Source organism: Vicia villosa, linkage group LG7 (genome assembly GCF_029867415.1).
Source record: "Vicia villosa cultivar HV-30 ecotype Madison, WI linkage group LG7, Vvil1.0, whole genome shotgun sequence".
Lineage (NCBI taxonomy): Eukaryota > Viridiplantae > Streptophyta > Magnoliopsida > Fabales > Fabaceae > Vicia > Vicia villosa.
The window spans coordinates 111,931,381-111,944,965 of record NC_081186.1 but is presented as its reverse complement, the minus strand read 5'-3'; the positions used below and the strand labels follow the sequence as shown (position 1 = coordinate 111,944,965).

Sequence of the window (13,585 nt, the reverse complement as noted above, 5' to 3'; positions counted from 1 at the left end):
GTCCATGTATGAGTGTGAAATTTATATCCATTCACGAAGTATGTGTGCCATTCATTTGCGCTTTGAATAGGGCCTTGAGACAAGTTTCTCTAATGGAGTATTTCGGGAGTCGGTGCAACAATGCTATACAATCTCTCCTTAAACCATGCTGGAAATTGAGCATGGATAACACCAGATTTTGATTGTACACCGGTAGTATGAAAATAGGTGTTGTTGAATTCCCTAAAAAGAAACACATTATAATTTTCAGAGTAATGAGCTTTATGATTGTAAAGAAAATTAAAATTTATGGGTATGTATACTTACTCAAGAAATGGTTTAACTTCAACGCAGTTGATCAAGACATGAACATGGGCAGATTGCAATTCTTGTTGGGTCAACCAATGCACACCCTTTTTTCCAGATGGATGGCCTGGAAGCCCGAAGACCGATAAAGTGAATTGACTCCTTTCACTAACATTGACAGGATTTCGAATGATTCTTGGAGTTAACATCAAATGCTTGAAATAGTGACTGCAAAAATGTGATGTTTCTCGATGCAAGTAATGTGCACATATCGATCCTTCAACTCTAGCCTTATTTTTCACTGATCGTTTTGAATCACCCATGAACCTTTCAAACGGATACATCCACCTATATTGAACAGGACCTCCAAGATAAGCTTCATAGGCGAGATGCACAGGTAGATGTTCCATGGAGTCAAAAAAACCAGGCGGAAATACTTGTTCTAACTTGCATAGAATGACTGGAATATTTCGATCCAACTTAATGACATCATCTACTTTTAAAGCTGAAGCACAAATATCTCTGAAAAATTGAATAATTTCAGTCAGCGGATTAAGCACATGTTTAGGTAGAGAACCAAACGCAATTGGTAGAAATTGTTCCATAAAAACATGACAATCATGACTTTTCATACCATGCAACTTCCCAGTGTTGGCGTCAGCACACCTTGCTAAATTTGAAGAATAGCCGTCGGGCATTCTCAATTCTTTTAACCATCGACAAACCGCTTTACCTTCTTGGGAGGTCAGACTGAAACAAGCCTTCGGTTTCAATAATTTCCCATTTGGTTGAGGCTTCAACTCCAACTCTTTTCGATTGCACCATTTTTCCATGTCATGTCTAGCCTTCTCATTATCTTTCGCCTTGTCTTTAACATCCATCACGGTGTTAAATACATTTTCAAAAATGTTTTTCTCAATATGCATAACATCTAAATTATGGCGCAACAAATTATCTTTCCAATATGGAAGGTCCCAAAATATACTTCTCTTTGTCCAATTGTGATCGACCCCATATCCTTCAATTCTACATGCCTTTCCAGTATCTATAATTTTTGGTAGCCCACAAACTTTGTCCCATACAGCACCTGGTGACAATCGGGGCGGAGGCATATCTGTTACCTGTTTTTCTTTTATGAAATTTGTCTTGTTCTTTCTATACGGATGATTTTTTGGTAGAAATCTGCGGTGACAGTCAAACCACGAGCTTTTCCCCCCTTTATCAAACGTAAACGCCTTGGTCTCTTTCATACAATGCGGACAACCCATTCTGCCATGTGTACCCCAACCAGACAACATGCCATATGCTGGAATGTCGTTGATGGTCCACATCAAGGAAGCTCGCATAGTAAAATTTTGTTTACGTGATATATCATAAGTCCATTCACCACCAATCCACAACCTCTTCAAATCATCAATTAAAGGTTGTAAATACACATCAATTCTGGCTTTTGGACTCGAAGGTCCTGGAATGACGCACGTCAAAAACATATATGGTTTTGTCATGCACATCTCGGGAGGGAGGTTGTAAGGGGTTACAATAACTGGCCAATAAGAATACGCATTTCCCGACGCTTGAACATAAGGAGCAAAACCATCTGAGCATAATCCAAGCCTGACATTTCTAGGTTCTGCGGCAAAATCAGGATGTATTCGATCAAAGCGTTTCCATGCCTCGCCATCAGATGGATGTCACATAGTGTCTGGACTTGTTTTGTTTGTATGATGCCATGTCATCTGACTTGCACTGTGCATTGAAGCAAATATTCTTTTTAACCTTGGAATTATCGGAAGATAAAACATGGACTTTTTTGCTACACGGTCTTGATTAGTGTTAATGGCTCTACTGCAAACTTTATATCTTGGACTCTTACAAAATTTGCATTCCTCCAACAATCCATCTTGAGTACCAAACTCATTGTCATAAAATAACATACAACCATTAATGCAACAATCAATCTTTCTTACTCTTAAGCCCAACTTCGACACCAACTTCTTTGCTTCATAAAATGTTGTAGGTAAGTTGTCTTTCATTGCAGTTGAGTCCAACATCATTTTTACAAAGAATTCCAAACACTGATCAGGAACATTCCAATTTGACTTGGCGGCCAATAATCTCACACACATTAATAACTTGGAGTCAGACGAACCGTCAAACAACGGCGTATTCATCTCATTCAACAATTGATAAAATCTTTGCGCTTCTTTGTTCGGCATCTCTTCCCCATCACAATCTTCAGGTTGATCATAGGTCACATTCACACCAAAAGCATCCTCAACCATGTCACCGATCCGATTAAAGTTTTCCTCATATTTAATAGGCGGTCTTTCCTCATATTCCATTGACGGACGACTACTTGAAGCATGCGTACTGCTAGTCTCAGGTACGTTACTCGGCAAGTTTTCACCATTAAACGTCCAAACCCAATAATTTTCCATGAAACCCCTTCTATACAAATGCCTGACCACTTCATCTGGGTCACTAATTATAGGTCTACATTCACATTTAAGACAGAGACACCTAACTCCTCCTTCGCTTCGACAACATTCTTGAGCAAACGCCCACGTGATAAACCCGTTAACTCCTTCTATAAAATTGGGTTTAAGTGCACGTCTTCCTGGTTCCACTCTATCGTACATCCAACTACGATAATACAAATAATATTCCATACTGCACATATATCCAATCATTCTCTTTTTAGTAACAATAATTAAACATTTACTTATATCAACTATAAGTAAATAATTAAACATTTACTTATATCAACTATAAGTAAATAATTAAACATTTAATTATATCAACTATAAACAAAATATTATTAGATTATTTTTCAAAACAAAATAATATACTTCACACTATAATAAACATTTTTAAAACAAAATAATATATTATTTTTTAATAACTATGTAGTAACCTTCATTTAAAATGTTGTTTAAAAAATACTAATTCACACTATTTTGTTCTTAACAAACTTATTATTCCTTTTAAGAAATATAAAATATAATTCTAATCCATTGTATTTTATTTTAAATATATACCTAATATATTTCATTTCTAATAACATTTCATTTCTATTTTGTTCATCAATTTTTATGATCTCTAATCATCAAAATTCAATTATACCAAATATACAAACTTATTATACCCTAATATATTTCATCAATTTTTCATCCTCTCTAATCATCAAAATTAAATATTCAATTAAAATTCAATATTCAATCTATTCAATCTATTTCAACTCTAATCATCATTTTTTTTACTCTAATTTACAATCTAATTTCCAACTCTAATTTTCTACAAACCTAATTTACTACAAAACTAACGTCCATCAATTTTAACCTTCAATATAATTTTCTACAAACCTAATTTTCTAAAATCTAATTCATCAATAAAAAAAACCTAAAAAAAATAAAATGCCAAAATTACCTCTATCTTCCTCTATCAATCTTCAAATATCTTCAAATATCTTCCTCTAATCTTCAATCACAAATATTACACCTAAAAAAGATTTATACCACAAACAAATAAATTACACTACGCCAAATTTGAGTTTTAGCAGCACCCCTACGAAAGCGCTTTTAGGAAAAGCGCTGTTATAGGCTTCGCTAAAAACAAAACTAAAAAACAAGGAAAAAAAGCGCTGCTGTAGGGGATCCTACGAAAGCGCTTTTAAAAAGTGCTGCTATAGGGCAAGAAATGAAAGCGCTTTTAAAAGCGCTGCTATAGGGGTAGGCTACGAAAGCGCTTTTTTCTAAAAAGCGCTGGTATAGAGCTAGTTACGAAGGCGCTTCTAAAAGCGCTGTCGTAGCATACCCCTAAATTTTAAAAAATGAATTACCAGGGATCGAACCCCTGTCCAATATATTAAAACTATTAAATTATAATCTTTATGAAACATAATGAAAATATAAAATAAAATCATTTGGTTCTTTAGTTAAACAAAAGAGACAGAGAAAAATGAAAAAGATTTGGAAAAGCTCTCCTCCCTCACCCGAACCCTAGTTGCCGCCGCTGCAGTTTCTTCTTATTGCGTCGATTGTCGTTTACCACCACTAACATATCCTTCATTGCAATGGAAGAAGGAGGCATAGGAACACTCTCGGAAGTTCTCCAAAGCCTCAAGAAGTTATTGCTTAGGTATCGCGACGGTCTAGAACAGCTTGAGCGTCTCGAGAATTCCACCTCTACCTCCACTGCCAGCCTTAATTCAGAACTTTCGTTTACTATAAAGAAGTTTATCAACCAGATTCAATCCCTCTGCGTTGAGATGGACCGCCGTTTTGTTGCAGCCAAACCCTAACACAACCTCTGTAAAAGGTGAACAAATTGAAATCGCCTTGATTCCGATCTTGTCAATTTTTTATTTTGTTGCAAATTGTTGTTTTGTATGTATAAGATTGTATGTGCTGGATATGGTTTTTTACAATTTGTTTCGGCAATTGATGTTAACGAGCTACTGATGAATTGTCATTTTTTATTGATAAATTCATTTCTAAAATGAACTTAGGGAATGAAGTTAATGTTATCACAATATTGAATTGAATTTATTTCAATTTTTTAAAAGACGATTCAATGTAAAATGTAGGAAACAGTTAGTTTATTGATGATTTGTGATTTTGAGGATTTGAAAGGTTTTTATGTGTTTTGAGGGAAACTTAGGGAATGAACTTAGTGTTGTATTTTAATGGGTTAATTGGTATATTTTTTTTCAATTAATAGTTATAGTATCCAATAGTTGTGTCATCAATACTGATATATGTAATGTTTTTAACAATTGCATTTAGTTAAAACTTAACCATATACATTTGATTTTTAAATTATTAGATTTGTGTATGGTAGGCTGTTTCATTTCTGTTTTTGATGCGTTGTGTTTCTTGGAGTAGGCTTTTGAGATTTGGTCATTGTGGCTTATGTATCATACATGAAGTAGTTTAAACAAAGCATTGGCGTGTAGGTTCATCTGTCATCAGGAAGTAAATTTAACTTCCAAAAATATATCAAAAGATCTTTGGAGGGTGACTTCAAGGTAGTTGTCAAAGTCAAGGAAACATTTTTGTACTGTGCATTTGAAACATTATATTTTATCTTTCCAGCGATAACTGATTTGAAATACATACTTACCATTCGTGTTTGTTGTTATCGACAGTCCAGTCCTTTGTAAGTATTTTGTTCTCTCTTTATAATTTTCTTATTGATGGCAATCATGGTTACATTACAACAATGCAAATCATATATTAAAGTTTAGTAGATGATATATTACTAAACATATGATTTATCACCTAGGTTAGTAGATGATATATTAACTTATAAGTTTGTTCTGCCGATTGTTTTTGTTTAAAAAGAGCTTAGAGATTTGAACCATTCCTCAACATCAGCCAAGCAAGGGAATTCCATCCACCATTTTGAATCACACCTCTATCCTTAGAGATTTGAACCATCCCAATATTGTCAGGTCAGTTATTTGTTTTCTTCAAATCAAGCTTCGATGAATAGATTTATGGTGATTATATATATGTTTGGTGTGTGTGATATCTACAGGTTGTTGCAAATTCTAGCTACTGAGGAATATATGTTTGGTGTGTGTAAATCTTGAAAAATAGTACATCACTAATCCCGTGCTTAGCATTCACACTTTCGAAAGAGTAACTCATCTTTATACTAAACTATTGTTTCTATAGTGTAGTGCTGCTTTGTTTTATATCTCAAATTTCTTCTACATTTTGTGTTTGCAGTCTGTTCTACATCAAGCTCTTTTTGGAATTTGTGCACCCAAAACTTCTATTCATGTATGATACTATATACTTTCTCTTTTTTACATTGTTTAAAACAATCCAGGATGGTTCAAACCATGCAAAGTAATGTTATTGTAATTTTGTTTTCGATTTGCAGAAGGCTCATCTGAGCTATACAGCACCTGAACTTTTGATGGGCTCAACCAATTACTTAACTGCAGCTGATATCTGGTATATGGGCTGCATATTTTCTCACATCATTAAGCGCCAACCGCTGTTCAATGATATAGACAAGCATAGGGTATTGGCTGAGATATTCTGGTAATTTCATCAAAACACGATAACTATTTCTATGTTCTCTCTGCATGTATTAACCAAACAAAACTAATTAATTGAATATTTTTTATGTAAATAAGTGTTAACTGATATTTAAATTTGAATTTTCATTTCAGTATGGGAATTTAAGGTTTATGAGTTAATCGTACCTGTGTGTATTATTGTAGTCTACTCAGTGTATTATTAAAAAAATAGATATAAAATGGGATAATATATTGATTCTAATTTTGGCTTCTTTACAGATCTATACTCATTTTGCTATAAAACATGAGATGGTCACTCTTTTAGAGTCTTGAGTAAAGCAACATGTCAACAATAATTTATTCGTTATAATAAAGACTAGAATAAAGACTTGTTGGATTCCATGCTACCTCAATGAAGCTCCTGAATTTAACTCTTCCATTGATGGTGCCAATAAAATAACAAAACTGTAAAGAATTGTTCTTTCCTGAAATTTGGGGGCAATTCAATGCTGCTAAGGTAACCAATTTCCATTTCCACCATTCATTTCCTTCACTCTTTAGAGGACATCCTAGTGCTCTTGATTTGGTTTTTGATATCCATGATTTTTTTCCAACTTATTATATGATACATTTGTTTGTGTGTCAGAATGTTTAAGCATGGCTTATCTAATTTATAACTTATTAGTTTCATAAGTAGGAAGATTAGTTTCTCATTTCTAGTGTAGTGACAATTTACTTATGTGACTTATCTATAAGTCATTTAGTCAATATGTATTATACTCCTTTATTAACTTTATTTTTTTTCTTCTTTTTATTCTTATATGTATACATGCGTGGACAATTGAAGATAAATTAGAAGTTGATTTGTGCATTGTTGGAAAGTCAATTATGGTCATCGAGGAGTCACGTTCGGCGGGAGAGAACTAGTTTTCTTAAGGAGCAAATCAGTATATATATATATATATATATATATGTATATATATATATATATATATGTATATATATATATATATATATATATGTATATATATATATATGTATATATATATATGTATATATATATATATGTATATATATATATATATATATATATATATATATATATATATATATATATATATATATATATATATTGTATTTTGTGTTTTGAGAATTTGATTGTAAACTTAGCTTCTAAAGCACTTATAAAATTAGTGATGTTTTATTTGTATTTTGATAATAAATATATGCAATACTTGTAGATTCAATTCATAAAATGTCTCATATTAAATGTATTTTTTTTAATTTTTATTTGTCTAAGATAATAAAAAAAAACGCAACCTACGAAAGCGCTTTTGTAAAAGCGCTCTGATAGGGGGGCTACCAGAGCGCTTTTCCTGGAAAAAGCGCTTTTATAGGGGGGCTACCAGAGCGTTTTTCTGGAAAAAGCGCTCTTATAGGGGGGGCTACCAGAGCGCTTTTCTGAAAAAAGCGCTCTTATAGGGGGGGCTACCAGAGCGCTTTCAAAAGCGCTTTCGTTACCTACGGCAGCGCTAGCTTTGGCAGCGCTTTAAAGCGCTTTAGTAGCCCAAAAAAAGCGCTTTCGTAGTCCTTTTCCGTAGTAGTGTTATAAAAATTAAAACGAAATTAACAAATTAAAACGAAATTATACAGAAAATTAAAAAGGATTTCATACTTACCTTGAATGGGGAAGAGATTTTGGGAGAAAATGAGGAAGAAGGGTTGGAGAAAATGGGGAAGAAGGGTTGGAGAAAATGAGGAAGAAGAGAAAGAAATTGGGGAAGAAAGGGTTCTGGAACGAGAGAGGGGAAGAAGCTTTTTGGCAAAAGGTAATAAAGAGTTTAGCGACGTGATTTTCACGTGTCTAGGTTGCGAAGTGAAAATCACGTCGCAACTTACTAAAGCAATAAATGTGTCAGTCAACGTTCAGCATTAATTATGGCGTGGTATACTAAAAATACTTGCGACGTGAAATACACGCCGCAACAAAAAAAATGAAAATTTGAAATTCCCCCTATTGAAATTCCCCCCTTTGTCAGACTACTTTATCTGTTCTCAATTTTTTTAATTTTATTTAAAGGTTGCGACGTGTTTTTCATTTCGCAACTTTTTTTTTAAAATAATATTTAAAGACACCCCATGTGCCAACGTTGATTTTAGTTTTTTAATATAAAAAACCTATAGTGACGTGATTATCATAGATGGTGAATTATGATTACCTTATTAAATAGTTAACCGTTTTTATATGATAGCTACAATAATTTTATTTATAGTGAAAAAAATAATTTAGTTTTAGATATTAGATTTTAAAAATTGTTATTAATATATTTAAATCTAATTATTTTTATATTAAAAAGCATTATTTATATATATTTTAGAATAATATTTTTATTAATTGCATAATTTTTATAGAAAAATATGTTTAAAATGATAAATAAAACTAGTATATGTTTTGGTTAATTATTAATTTTGTTTTCTGATAATCTTAAATCTACCAGAAATTTTGTACTTATCACTTTTCTGAAACGGCATTTTTGTAAGTATTCCTGCAAATATATTTCGAAGAAAATTTTGAAGTTAAGCAATAATTCTAGTAGTATGAGATTTCTTAGCAATACGAGGTTTCTTTATAGGTCTGTTTTTCTAATTTTTTGTGGAGGTGGTTATGATTTTAGTGGAGGTTTGGCATGAGTTTCTTTCCATCATTTTTAATAATCCCAATTTATAGATAAAATTGGTATAACTTTGTGACATTTGGCTATTTTATCAACTGAGTTTATTACAACTTTGGCAACAATGTTGATTTTGTGAAGATAAAGAGCAAAGAAAAGAAAGCAGTTGGTTCTACATGGTTAAAGAGGAAAGAAAGTTGCTTTACTTTTTGGTTTCTTGCAAAATTGGTGAAAGTTAAAACTATTTGTGAGAAAAAAAATAAAGAGCGCAAGAAAGGTGTGATAAATGAGTCTTTCATCTCATTGCACCACTTATTAAAAACAATTTCCTATATGTCTTACAATGAAATTTTTTTCCAATGTGCACTACTTTTTAATACTTTTATTTAAGTATATAACCCTTTGTTATTGAATGGACATAGGTTCATTTTCTTTAATATATATATTTTTTTAAGCCTTCTGTATAGTTAAAAATATATTATTTGAAATAAAGTAATTTTTTTATTTAATTTAAAAAGTAAAATAATAAAAATATAAAAATAAATAAAATTTATTTTATTTCAATTATATATTTTTAATTATACAAATTTATTTTCCACTGCAACAACTTAAATTTTCATCGCAATACAACATATAATTCGCAGCGCAACAAAATGCAATGACGAATATATTTTTAATTGTATAAATTTATTTTATGTTGTAACGGTTGCAATTCACATTTTTAAGATATTTTATTCTTCTAAATAATGAAAAATAAAATAAATTACGAAATTGAGTTTTTTTTTTTTAAATATGTAATTGTCCAGACAAAATTGGAGTACTACACTAATGCTTCTTTATGACTCTACAATAAAAATGTTTTCGATCTATGGATACCCTTTGTTTTGCCCCTTATTTGAGGATATACCCATTGTTTTGCCCCTTATTTGAGGTTATACCCTTTGTTACGCTTCTTACTAACATTGTCATAGTCATCACCACTGTTGTCCTTCACCTTGTAGCACGACTCACCGTATTATGGACATTGATCAAAATTTTCATACTTTTTCCGGTATAATATGCAATCATTACGGGATGCATTTTTTTGATATACTCCAAACTCATTGGACACTATTTTCTTGGCCTCATAACACGATCCGACACATTTTTATCTTCTGGTAGCATTTGTTTCAGAAACTCAAGCATTTTTGTGAAACTTTTATCCGTCCACCCACTTTTTGTCTTAAAACTAAACAATGTTAACACCGCAGGCAATCGTGTAAAACTTGTGCACTTCTTGTATAAAGGCGCATCCTTATCACTACATAAAGTATCATAAATACAAGCTTTCCTAAAATAAGATTCTTTAATATCACAAATCATATCTTCTAATCGATCATCCATATCTTCTAATCTATCATCCATATCTTCATCAACTTCATGTATTTCTGATGTCGCTTTTTGATATATATCCACTTCACCATGCGACGTCCATATTGTATAATTTTGACAACTTTCATCACAACAAAGGTGATAGAATATTTACTTCTTTGAAATATTTTTGATATTCTCGCATACGATACAAGGACAATAAAAAGTCCAATATTGCTGGGAAGATTTTGTTCCGCGTATTCAAGGAATTCAAGAACTCCTTTCTCATTCACCAGGCCTAATCTATCAGCTTTCATCCAGCTACGATCCATAATAAATTTTGAAATTTATATCAAAAGCTTGTAGAATTATTTAAAATACAACAACATGTACAATAATTTAAGAAACAATATTTATCTTCATATCATTGAATCACAACAATATATAAAATTTCAACAACATAAAAACAATCTCAATATCACTCAATCACAACAACACAAATGGCACACTAATGCTACGCACATTCTCACATACTAACATCGTTATAAAACAACATTCTCACATATAAATATCATTATAAAAGAACATTTACACAATATTCTCACATACTAATATGTTGCATACACATATATACAACAACACTCTCACATATTTACAACTTACATTCACACAACATTCCAGAGGTTCATACACACTACATTGGAATATGATTTTGTAACCAATTTTTATTCACAACAGTATAACATTCAGCTGTTGGCGCAATTGGGGGGAGGGTGTCAAAAGAGGATCATTTTTACACTTGGTACTTTTTAGGAGCAACACACCTTTGTGAGAGACACACTACATATTCACCCAACAAATTTTGGCGATAAGTGTGTTGGTTCTCCCATTTATAAATGCTCAAGTCTCCACATTTCTAATCAATGCGGGACTTATCCATACTACTAACATTTTTCAACACTTCCCCTCAAGTGTGAGTTTATCTACAATGCTCCCCCCTCAAGTGGAAGCTCTTTCTTCCACATACACTTGACCACCTCCTACTTAGTAGGGAATATCGATACAAGTAAGTTGGTCCCTTCGCTCGAAACTAAAGGCTCGTGGGACCATTTATGGCACAATTTAGGGGGGGCCAAACGAGGAGCATTTATGTTTAGGGACTACCTTTTAGGGACTACCTTTTAGGGACTACCTTTTAAGAACAACACACCTTTGTGAGAGGCACACCACATATTCACCCAAAACATTAAGGTAATAGGTTTGTGGATTCTCCCACTTATAAATGCTCAAGTCTCCACATTCCTAACCAATGTGGGACTTTCCCACACTACTCACACTTGTAATTCTTGTTCAACATTAACAACACCAGACGGATAACGTACCATAAATTAAAGAATAGGTCGTGACTAAGAAATCTTCGTCTAAAATCTTCGTGTAGTTGAAGGACTTCGCGAAAACTCAACCTTCATGCGTGTGCGACAACAATAAGCTGAAGAAAATGATGATAAAGGTGATGAAGTTTGGAAGTTTCGTTATCGCTTTTGTCTATGTTCTTCACTAGGACATTTGTGTTTTGAAGGAAATAAACTAAATCTGATATGTTTAAATTTTAAAGAAACACATTTCACCATGGTTGAAAAGACCCAAACCGAAGTAAAACATATTAAATTTAGGTGACTTATGACCATAGGTGACAAATACAACCTTGGGGAAATTATTTTTTATTTTTATATAAATCTAAAAATTAATGGACACAATATTTATTGTATGTAAAAAATGAAAAAACAGTTAAAGTTGAGAGGAATTCGAAACATGTAAGCTTTAATATATAACATAAATGTTATTTTTATACCAAATAATACACCTACACCGTATGTACGAACGACACTGTTCATGTACGGACGACACTGTTCATGTACGGACAGATATTATTCATGTATGAAAGTTTATTTTTAATACCTAGACATACATTAACCAACTTCATTACTGCATTAACCAAGTTTTTACACTGCATTAACCAAGTTTGATGACCGTTAAAAAATATTTTTAATATCTGGATGTTGCACTAATCAACTTTATTACTTAATTAACCATGTTTTTACACTGAATTAACCAAGTTTTGTGACTGCTAAAAATTATTTTTAATACCTGAATGTTGTATTAACCAACTTCGTTACTGCATTAACCAAGTTTTTACACTGCATTAACCAAATTTAGTAACTACTGTAAAATACTGTTGAGTGTAAGTATTGGTGTAACAATTGGGTGTATGAATAACATTACTCAATATATAATCATAGTTATTATTACGAACCATTGTGATAGATCCTTTAATAAAATAAAGACGTCTAAATGTGAGCTATTACTTCGATTTTGATTGATTCCTGAGTTGCTAATCAAACAACAATAATTTAAACGTTCTATCATAAGATGCACATAGGCAAACATAATCGTTCTATCATAATTAACGAGTCTCTTACATTAGCGATCTTTAAGACATAGAGCCTTTTTTGTGAAGGAAGCTCATTCAATTCGTTCAAGAGGTATAAAAAACATAGTGTTTTATTTATTTATTTATATTTTTTAGAATTGAGGCCCTAAAGAACTTCTTAGCACATTTAATCTTATACAAGACAATTCGTTCTCTTGTCATTTATGTAAAGTTAATATTTTTATAAATAAAAAATTATTAAATATAAAAAAAGAATAAAGAATATAAAATCTAACCTATTAAACAACTAACAAAAATAATAGTTAGACGTACCATCTAACTCATCGCTAAGAATAATTATAATTTAATAATTTGAGTATATTATAAAATATTATAAATTATTCTAATGTTTAAGAAAAGAAAATTTATTAAAATTAATATTCTTTTAATTTATCAAGAAAAAAACAATTATAATATATAACTAAAAATCAAATAAAATTCAACTTGAAAGAGTGTTACAATATTATAAATATACTAGCTCCAGACATACACTCACGTGTTTGTCTGTTTATTTTACTATACATCTATGAAAATATAAGTGATATTTTTTTAAAACATTTTATTTTAAAAAATACAACATGTGAGTTAATATGGAAGTTAATAGAAGGGAGAAAAGTTATGGGGAAGTTAATAAAATATTGATATTATATAATATTATTATAGATTATACTATTTTTTTTATACTCAACTAATATAATATTAATAAACTAACATAGTATCAGTTGAAAAAAGAAAGGATAACTATCAAGTTAAATA

The 13,585-nt window shown here is 31.5% G+C and overlaps 1 long non-coding RNA gene across 2 annotated transcripts; it reads left to right on the top strand.

The window, feature by feature from the left end:
* The first annotated feature begins 4,243 nt into the window (after window positions 1–4,243).
* On the top strand, window positions 4,244–6,283 carry LOC131618294 (uncharacterized). Of its 2 annotated transcripts, XR_009288791.1 has the most exons (5): window positions 4,244–4,602; window positions 5,628–5,737; window positions 5,824–5,927; window positions 6,018–6,071; window positions 6,175–6,283. It is a non-coding gene; the product is annotated as an uncharacterized LOC131618294 (long non-coding RNA). The 2 variants fall into 2 exon arrangements; XR_009288790.1 differs by lacking the exon at window positions 4,244–4,602 and having other exon boundaries at window positions 5,582–5,737.
* The last annotated feature ends 7,302 nt before the right edge of the window (window positions 6,284–13,585 follow it).